Raw genomic sequence first — 9,880 nt, forward strand, 5'->3', positions numbered from 1 at the left:
AGGGGGCGGCAAATCGAAATATCTTTTTACCAATTATTTCATTTCAATATTTCCGAAAACAGCAATAGTGCTAAGAATATTACTTACACTGCCGGTTTCAGTAGCATCTGTTGAAAAATCATTTTCAAAATTAAACATTTTTAATAACTATTTAAGATCAATAATGCTCCAGCAGAGACTTAGTAATTTATCTATAGTTTCAATCACGGACGTCAGTAGCGGCGTAAGGGGAAGGCGGGGGCGGTTCGCCCCGGGTACCACGTCTAGGGGGCGCCATCTCGGTCGGCACATATCTGCACGACCAGGATGGCACGGGCAAAAGGGAGAGTGCTTTTGTAATCTGCAAAGCCTAGGTTCACTACCAGTCGCAGTGCAGGCCCGAGACACGCATTGCCACGGGACTAAGCGAGGTGACGCAGTCCGACTGTCAACCCTCTCCCCTCTGAATTCCTTAAAGTTAGAAAAAAAGCGCTCGCTTCGCTCGCGGTTCTTTCTTTGCACGTTTTAATTTATTCTGCGCTTACTTTTTCAGTCCTCAATCTAACAAAAAGTTGAGGCACCGAAGTGACAAAAATCACTGGTGCTCGCTTCAGTCACGGTTTCTTTGGGTACTTTTGTGTCCCAAAACTCAAAAAATTTCGCGCTCGTTACGCTCGCGGCTTTTCCAATTTACCTATAGTGCTTTCTTTTTACCGCTTTGGGTACTTTTGTGCCCCAAAACTCAAAAAATTTCGCGCTCGCTACGCTCGCGGCTTTTCCAATTTACCTATAGTGCTTTTCTTTAACCGCTTTGGGTACTTTTGTGTCCCAAAACTCAAAAAAATTCGCGCTCGCTACGCTCGCGGCTTTTCCAATTTACCTATGGTGCTTTTCTTTAACCGCTTTGGGTACTTTTGTGTCTCAAAACTCAAAAAATTTCGCGCTCGCTGCGCTCGCGGCTTTTTCCACTACTTTCTTTTAATTTGCTGGGGTATTTTTGTGTGCTTAACGATTTTTTCATTTTTGACAAAGCCCAGTATAATATGTAGTGTAGTAGGGCGGCATAATCAGTTTTGCACGCGGGCGAACAAACTGCTAGCGGCGGGCCTGCCTACGAGTACGGGTTCAATTTCATTTTAAGCCAAAATGAAATTGAACCCGTACTCGTAGGTACTTGAGAAACAGGTACCGCTAGGTCACCACGACGTATATTTCTCGTCTTTAGCTATAACTACGTACTAAGTAACTACATGAACCATAAGTAATAAGTCGAACTAAGTAACGTAAACACAAAGAATTAAGACGCCATAAGCTCACATCTTAAACCGTCCCAAAACAAGAGATAAAGTGAAATAGACCCATTTAGACCAACGATGATAGTTCGCTCATAATTCAGAAGACTGTTGCATACATTCTAATTGAGATCTATATACCTTTTATATACTTTATGATGTTCTAAGTAGTACCTAATCATGATATACTGCAATGGTATCACACGAGTAATTGAGACAATTTATTCAAAAGCCACATATGTAGTTACTAGCCATTCCCCGCGGCTACACCCGTGTCATGAGCAAACTATGCAAAGACTATTACTTTATGGAACTATATATAGGTAGTTCTCGTCCCCAGATAAAAAGCTTATGTTTTTCCAAGATTATTTGTGCACCTTTCATTAGTTACGGCGTGAAAGCCCGACAAACAAACAACTCTCTAGGGGGATGTCAATGACTTTCAAAAATAATTGTAAATACAAATTAAAATATTATTTTAATTCGTTGTAAATACAAATTAAAATATTATTTTAATTCGTATCTTATGAATTTTGCTAAATATTCAAATAATCGGTTTATAGATATGTAAATAGACTAATATTTGATGCCGAGGCCAAAATAATTAAGTAATAAATATGTTAAACTAAAGATTTATTGTAAATAAAGTTTAACCGAATAAGTACATGAAATTATCGATGTTCTAACATTAGTTATAGAATGCAATCATTAAATATTTAAAAACATATTAACTAGAGGTAAACTTCTTAAAACTTAAAACTTACATTCTACAGTAAATACTCACAGTATGTTAATACGAAATCATTTGACTGTATAAGTGCTATGAATATTTTTATTTAAAAAGCATACAAAAAATATGCGAGATCTAAATGCACATAGATCCCAAGCACCTACGCAATAACATGTCAGTGAACCTGGCAGATCATTGTCTAGCAGATCAACTTTTTTTTTGAGTTCTTATCGCATGCAGATGAGTTCTATAGTTCCTGATAGTTTTCAGGAATAGTTCTACCATTTTCAGCTGAAAAACGATAGTTCACAAAATGATCTGCTAACTTCCGGTAGCAGAGCATTTCTCAGAAAATAAAAAAAAAACTGAGATATTGTCACATAAAGATGAGTTCCATAGTTCCTCATACTTTTCAGGAATAGTTCTGGCGTATTTCAGCTGAAAATTTTTTTTTTTCCCAATTCACGTTTGAGTGTTAAAAGAGCATGAATAAAGATTAAAGTGTTATTTTCAAAGTTCAATCCAGATAAAAGGGCGAAAACTCATTTGTTTTTGATAGATGCTTCATGAAACTGTAATCTAGACTTCAATTCAAATCTAGAACTATCATTAAAGTATCAGCAGAGCATGGCTGAAAGTAAGAAACTGTGAAATTTCACATTTTAGTATGAAAAAATATCCAAAAAAATATTTTCGCGGTTCCAATTACTCTAGGAGGCGGGAACTATCGCGTTTCTGATAGAAGAATACCAGCACCATTATAAAGAAGCAGATTCAAACCCAGAACTCTCACTAAAGTATCAGCAGAGCATGGTTGAAAGTAAGAAACTGTGAAATTTCACATTTTAATATGAAAAAAATTTTTTCGCGGTTCCAATTACTCTAGGAGGCGGGAACTATCGCGTTTCTGATAGAAGAATACCAGCACCATTATAAAGAAGCAGATTCAAACCCAGAACTCTCACTAAAGTATCAGCAGAGCATGGTTGAAAGTAAGAAACTGTGAAATTTCACATTTTAATATGAAAAAAAATTTTTCGCGGTTCCAATTACTCAAGGAGGCGGGAACTATCGCGTTTCTGATAGAAGAATACCAGCACCATAATATAACAGCAGATTCAAACCCAGAACTCTCACTAAAGTATCAGCAGAGCATGGTTGAAAGTAAGAAACTGTGAAATAACACATTTTAATATGAAAAAATATTCAAAAAAATATTTTCGCAGTTTCAATTACTCTAGGAGGCGGGAACTATCGCGTTTCTGATAGAAGAATACCAGCACCATAATATAACAGCAGATTCAAACCCAGAACTCTCACTAAAGTATCAGCAGAGCATGGTTGAAAGTAAGAAACTGTGAAATAACACATTTTAATATGAAAAAATATTCAAAAAAATATTTTCGCGGTTCCAATTACTCTAGGAGGCGGGAACTATCGCGTTTCTGATAGAAGAATACCAGCACCATAATATAACAGCAGATTCAAACCCAGAACTCTCACTAAAGTATCAGCAGAGCATGGTTGAAAGTAAGAAACTGTGAAATTTCACGTCTTAATGTGAAAAAATATTAAGAAAAATATTTTCGCGGTTCCAATTACTAAAGGAGGCGGGAACTATCGCGTTTCTGACAGAAGAATACCAGCACCATAATAAAACAGCAGATTCAAACCCAGAACTCTCACTAAAGTATCAGCAGAGCATGGTTGAAAGTAAGAAACTGTGAAATTTCACATTTTAATATGAAAAAAATTTTTTCGCGGTTCCAATTACTCAAGGAGGCGGGAACTATCACGTTTCTGATAGAAGAATACCAGCACCATAATATAACAGCAGATTCAAACCCAGAACTCTCACTAAAGTATCAGCAGAGCATGGTTGAAAGTAAGAAACTGTGAAATTTCACGTCTTAAGGTGAAAAAATATTCAGAAAAATATTTTCGCGGTTCTAATTACCAAAGGAGGCGGGAACTATCGCGTTTCTGATAGAAGAATACCAGCACCATAATATAACAGCAGATTCAAACCCAGAACTCTCACTAAAGTATCAGCAGAGCATGCTTGAATGTAAGAATCTATGAAATTTTACACTTTAATATAAAAAAAAAATATTTTCGCGATTCCAATTACTCTAAGAGGCGGGAACTATCGCGTTTCTGATAGAAGAATACCAGCACCATAATATAGAAGCAGATTCAAACCCAGAACTCTCACTAAAGTATCAGCAGAGCATGGTTGAAAGTAAGAAACTGTGAAATAACACATTTTAATATGAAAAAATATTCAAAAAAATATTTTCGCGGTTCCAATTACTCTAGGAGGCGGGAACTATCGCGTTTCTGATAGAAGAATACCAGCACCATAACATAACAGCAGATTCAAACCCAGAACTCTCACTAAAGTATCAGCAGAGCATGGTTGAAAGTAAGAAACTGTGAAATAACACATTTTAATATGAAAAAACATTCAAAAAAATATTTTCGCGGTTCCAATTACTCTAGGAGGCGGGAACTATCGCGTTTCTGATAGAAGAATACCAGCACCATAATATAACAGCAGATTCAAACCCAGAACTCTCACTAAAGTATCAGCAGAGCATGGTTGAAAGTAAGAAACTGTGAAATTTCACGTCTTAATGTGAAAAAATATTAAGAAAAATATTTTCGCGGTTCCAATTACTAAAGGAGGCGGGAACTATCGCGTTTCTGACAGAAGAATACCAGCATCATAATAAAACAGCAGATTCAAACCCAGAACTCTCACTAAAGTATCAGCAGAGCATGGTTGAAAGTAAGAAACTGTGAAATAACACATTTTAATATGAAAAAAAAATATTCAAAAAAATATTTTCGCGGTTCCAATTACTCTAGGAGGCGGGAACTATCGCGTTTCTGATAGAAGAATACCAGCACCATAATATAACAGCAGATTCAAACCCAGAACTCTCACTAAAGTATCAGCAGAGCATGGTTGAAAGTAAGAAACTGTGAAATTTCACGTCTTAATGTGAAAAAATATTAAGAAAAATATTTTCGCGGTTCCAATTACTAAAGGAGGCGGGAACTATCGCGTTTCTGATAGAAGAATACCAGCACCATAATATAACAGCAGATTCAAACCCAGAACTCTCACTAAAGTATCAGCAGAGCATGGTTGAAAGTAAGAAACTGTGAAATTTCACGTCTTAATGTGAAAAAATATTAAGAAAAATATTTTCGCGGTTCCAATTACTAAAGGAGGCGGGAACTATCGCGTTTCTGACAGAAGAATACCAGCACCATAATAAAACAGCAGATTCAAACCCAGAACTCTCACTAAAGTATCAGCAGAGCATGGTTGAAAGTAAGAAACTGTGAAATTTCACATTTTAATATGAAAAAAATTTTTTCGCGGTTCCAATTACTCAAGGAGGCGGGAACTATCACGTTTCTGATAGAAGAATACCAGCACCATAATATAACAGCAGATTCAAACCCAGAACTCTCACTAAAGTATCAGCAGAGCATGGTTGAAAGTAAGAAACTGTGAAATTTCACGTCTTAATGTGAAAAAATATTCAGAAAAATATTTTCGCGGTTCTAATTACCAAAGGAGGCGGGAACTATCGCGTTTCTGATAGAAGAATACCAGCACCATAATATAACAGCAGATTCAAACCCAGAACTCTCACTAAAGTATCAGCAGAGCATGCTTGAATGTAAGAATCTATGAAATTTTACACTTTAATATAAAAAAAATATATTTTCGCGATTCCAATTACTCTAAGAGGCGGGAACTATCGCGTTTCTGATAGAAGAATACCAGCACCATAATATAGAAGCAGATTCAAACCCAGAACTCTCACTAAAGTATCAGCAGAGCATGGTTGAAAGTAAGAAACTGTGAAATAACACATTTTAATATGAAAAAATATTCAAAAAAATATTTTCGCGGTTCCAATTACTCTAGGAGGCGGGAACTATCGCGTTTCTGATAGAAGAATACCAGCACCATAACATAACAGCAGATTCAAACCCAGAACTCTCACTAAAGTATCAGCAGAGCATGGTTGAAAGTAAGAAACTGTGAAATTTCACGTCTTAATGTGAAAAAATATTCAGAAAAATATTTTCGCGGTTCCAATTACTAAAGGAGGCGGGAACTATCGCGTTTCTGACAGAAGAATACCAGCACCATAATAAAACAGTAGATTCAAACCCAGAACTCTCACTAAAGTATCAGCAGAGCATGGTTGAAAGTAAGAAACTGTGAAATTTCACATTTTAATATGAAAAAAATTTTTTCGCGGTTCCAATTACTCAAGGAGGCGGGAACTATCACGTTTCTGATAGAAGAATACTAGCACCATAATATAACAGCAGATTCAAACCCAGAACTCTCACTAAAGTATCAGCAGAGCATGGTTGAAAGTAAGAAACTGTGAAATTTCACGTCTTAATGTGAAAAAATATTCAGAAAAATATTTTCGCGGTTCTAATTACCAAAGGAGGCGGGAACTATCGCGTTTCTGATAGAAGAATACCAGCACCATAATATAACAGCAGATTCAAACCCAGAACTCTCACTAAAGTATCAGCAGAGCATGCTTGAATGTAAGAATCTATGAAATTTTACACTTTAATATAAAAAAAATAGATTCGCGATTCCAATTACTCTAGGAGGCGGGAACTATCGCGTTTCTGATAGAAGAATACATGCACCATTATATAGAAGCAGATTCAAACCCAGAACTCTCACTAAAGTATCAGCAGAGCATGGTTGAAAGTAAGAAACTGTGAAATAACACATTTTAATATGAAAAAATATTCAAAAAAATATTTTCGCGGTTCCAATTACTCTAGGAGGCGGGAACTATCGCGTTTCTGATAGAAGAATACCAGCACCATAACATAACAGCAGATTCAAACCCAGAACTCTTACTAAAGTATCAGCAGAGCATGGTTGAAAGTAAGAAACTGTGAAATTTCACGTCTTAATGTGAAAAAATATTCAGAAAAATATTTTCGCGGTTCCAATTACTAAAGGAGGCGGGAACTATCGCGTTTCTGACAGAAGAATACCAGCACCATAATAAAACAGCAGATTCAAACCCAGAACTCTCACTAAAGTATCAGCAGAGCATGCTTGAATGTAAGAATCTATGAAATTTTACACTTTAATATAAAAAAAAATATTTTCGCGATTTCAATTACTCTAGGAGGCGGGAACTATCGCGTTTCTGATAGAAGAATACCAGCACCATAATATAACAGTAGATTCAAACCCAGAACTCTCACTAAAGTATCAGCAGAACATGGGTGAACGTAAGAAACTGTGAAATTTCACGTTTTAATATGAAAAAATATTCAAAAAAATATTTTCGCGGTTCCAATTACCATAGGAGGCGGGAATTTCATAGATTCGTACATTCAACCATGCTCTGCTGATACTTTAGTGAGAGTTCTGGGTTTGAATCTGCTGTTATATTATGGTGCTGGAATTCTTCTATCAGAAACGCGATAGTTCCCACCTCCTTGGGTAATTGGAACCGCAAAAATATTTTTTTGAATATTTTTTCACATTAAGACGTGAAATTTTACAGTTTCTTACTTTCAACCATGCTCTGCTGATACTTTAGTGAGAGTTCTGGTTTTGAATCTACTGTTATATTATGGTGCTGGTATTCTTCTATCAGAAACGTGATAGTTCCTGCCTCCTTGAGTAATTGGAACCGCGAAAAATTTTTTTTCATATTAAGACATGAAATTTCACAGTTTCTTACTTTCAACCATGCTCTGCTGATACTTTAGTGAGAGTTCTGGGTTTGAATCTGCTGTTATATTATGGTGCTGGTATTCTTCAATCAGAAACGTGATAGTTCCTGCCTGCTTGAATAATTGGAACCGCGAAAAAATTTTTTTCATATTAAAATGTGAAATTTCACAGTTTCTTACTTTCAACCATGCTCTGCTGATACTTTAGTGAGAGTTCTGGGTATGAATCTGCTGTTATATTATGGTGCTGGTATTCTTCTATCAGAAACGCGATAGTTCCCGCCTCCTTTGGTAATTAGAACCGCGAAAATATTTTTCTGAATATTTTTTCACATTAAGACGTGAAAGGAGATTGGGCAAGAATGTATGAAGTTTGGTCCAAATGTCCACCACGAACGAGACCTATATAATTAAATAGTCCACTTAATTTAGAGTAACTTTTACTAAGAAAGTAAAAAAAAAACAATGCCAAAAAAAAGTTGTAGCCAAAAATGTATTCTTAATTTTCGGTAGTTTTTTATGTTATCACTATTATTTTTTATTTTATTCCACTCTGATTTCCGCTATTTATCTAAAACGTAGCTGAGTAACACACATTTGCATATAAATAGCCCATATTTTTTTGCCCGATGGATGTACTAACCAATTGAGGCGCCAGAAGTGCTTGAATATACTGAGCGGTGCCTAGATCTAAGAATGTTCGATGTAACTGGTGGTGTCTTCTCTCTAATAATGAACAATTCTATTTTGTCAGAAGTTACAGAAAGTACGAAAATCGAACATCACGAAAAGTAATTGAAAAAAATCTATAAAATGTTTTATTTGATTTTGCTATAACTTTTTTCTGGCATTATATTTTTTTTTACTTTCATAACAAAAAATGTTCTATATTTAACGGGCTATCTAGCCATATAGGTCTCGTTCGTGGTGGACATTTGGACCGGAATCGCCCATTGTCCTTTCAGTTTCTTACTTTCAACCATGCTCTGCTGATACTTTAGTGAGAGTTCTGGGTTTGAATCTGCTGTTATATTATGGTGCTGGTATTCTTCTATTAGAAACGTGATAGTTCCCGCCTCCTTGAGTAATTGGAACCGCGAAAAAATTTTTTTCATATTAAAATGTGAAATTTCACAGTTTCTTACTTTCAACCATGCTCTGCTGATACTTTAGTGAGAGTTCTGGGTTTGAATCTGCTTCTATATTATGGTGCTGGTATTCTTCTATCAGAAACGCGATAGTTCCCGCCTCCTTTGGTAATTGGAACCGCAAAAATATTTTTCTGAATATTTTTTCACATTAAGACATGAAATTTCACAGTTTCTTACTTTCAACCATGCTCTGCTGATACTTTAGTGAGAGTTCTGGGTTTGAATCTGCTGTTATATTATGGTGCTGGTATTCTTCTATCAGAAACGCGATAGTTCCCGCCTCCTAGAGTAATTGGAATCGCGAAAATATTTTTTTTATATTAAAGTGTAAAATTTCATAGATTCTTACATTCAAGCATGTTCTGCTGATACTTTAGTGAGAGTTCTGGGTTTGAATCTGCTGTTTTATTATGGTGCTGGTATTCTTCTATCAGAAACGCGATAGTTCCCGCCTCCTTTGGTAATTAGAACCGCGAAAATTTTTTTCTGAATATTTTTTCACATTAAGACGTGAAATTTCAGTTTCTTACTTTCAACCATGCTCTGCTGATACTTTAGTGAGAGTTCTGGGTTTGAATCTGCTTCTATATAATGGTGCATGTATTCTTCTATCAGAAACGCGATAGTTCCCGCCTCCTAGAGTAATTGGAATCGCGAAAATATTTTTTTTATATTAAAGTGTAAAATTTCATAGATTCTTACATTCAAGCATGCTCTGCTGATACTTTAGTGAGAGTTCTGGGTTTGAATCTACTGTTATATTATGGTGCTGGTATTCTTCTATCAGAAACGCGATAGTTCCCGCCTCCTAGAGTAATTGGAATCGCGAAAATATTTTTTTTATATTAAAATGTGAAATTTCACAGTTTCTTACTTTCAACCATGCTCTGCTGATACTTTAGTGAGAGTTCTGGGTTTGAATCTGCTGTTTTATTATGGTGCTGGTATTCTTCTGTCAGAAACGCGATAGTTCC

This window comes from Helicoverpa zea, chromosome 11 (assembly GCF_022581195.2).
Source record: "Helicoverpa zea isolate HzStark_Cry1AcR chromosome 11, ilHelZeax1.1, whole genome shotgun sequence".
Taxonomy (NCBI): domain Eukaryota; kingdom Metazoa; phylum Arthropoda; class Insecta; order Lepidoptera; family Noctuidae; genus Helicoverpa; species Helicoverpa zea.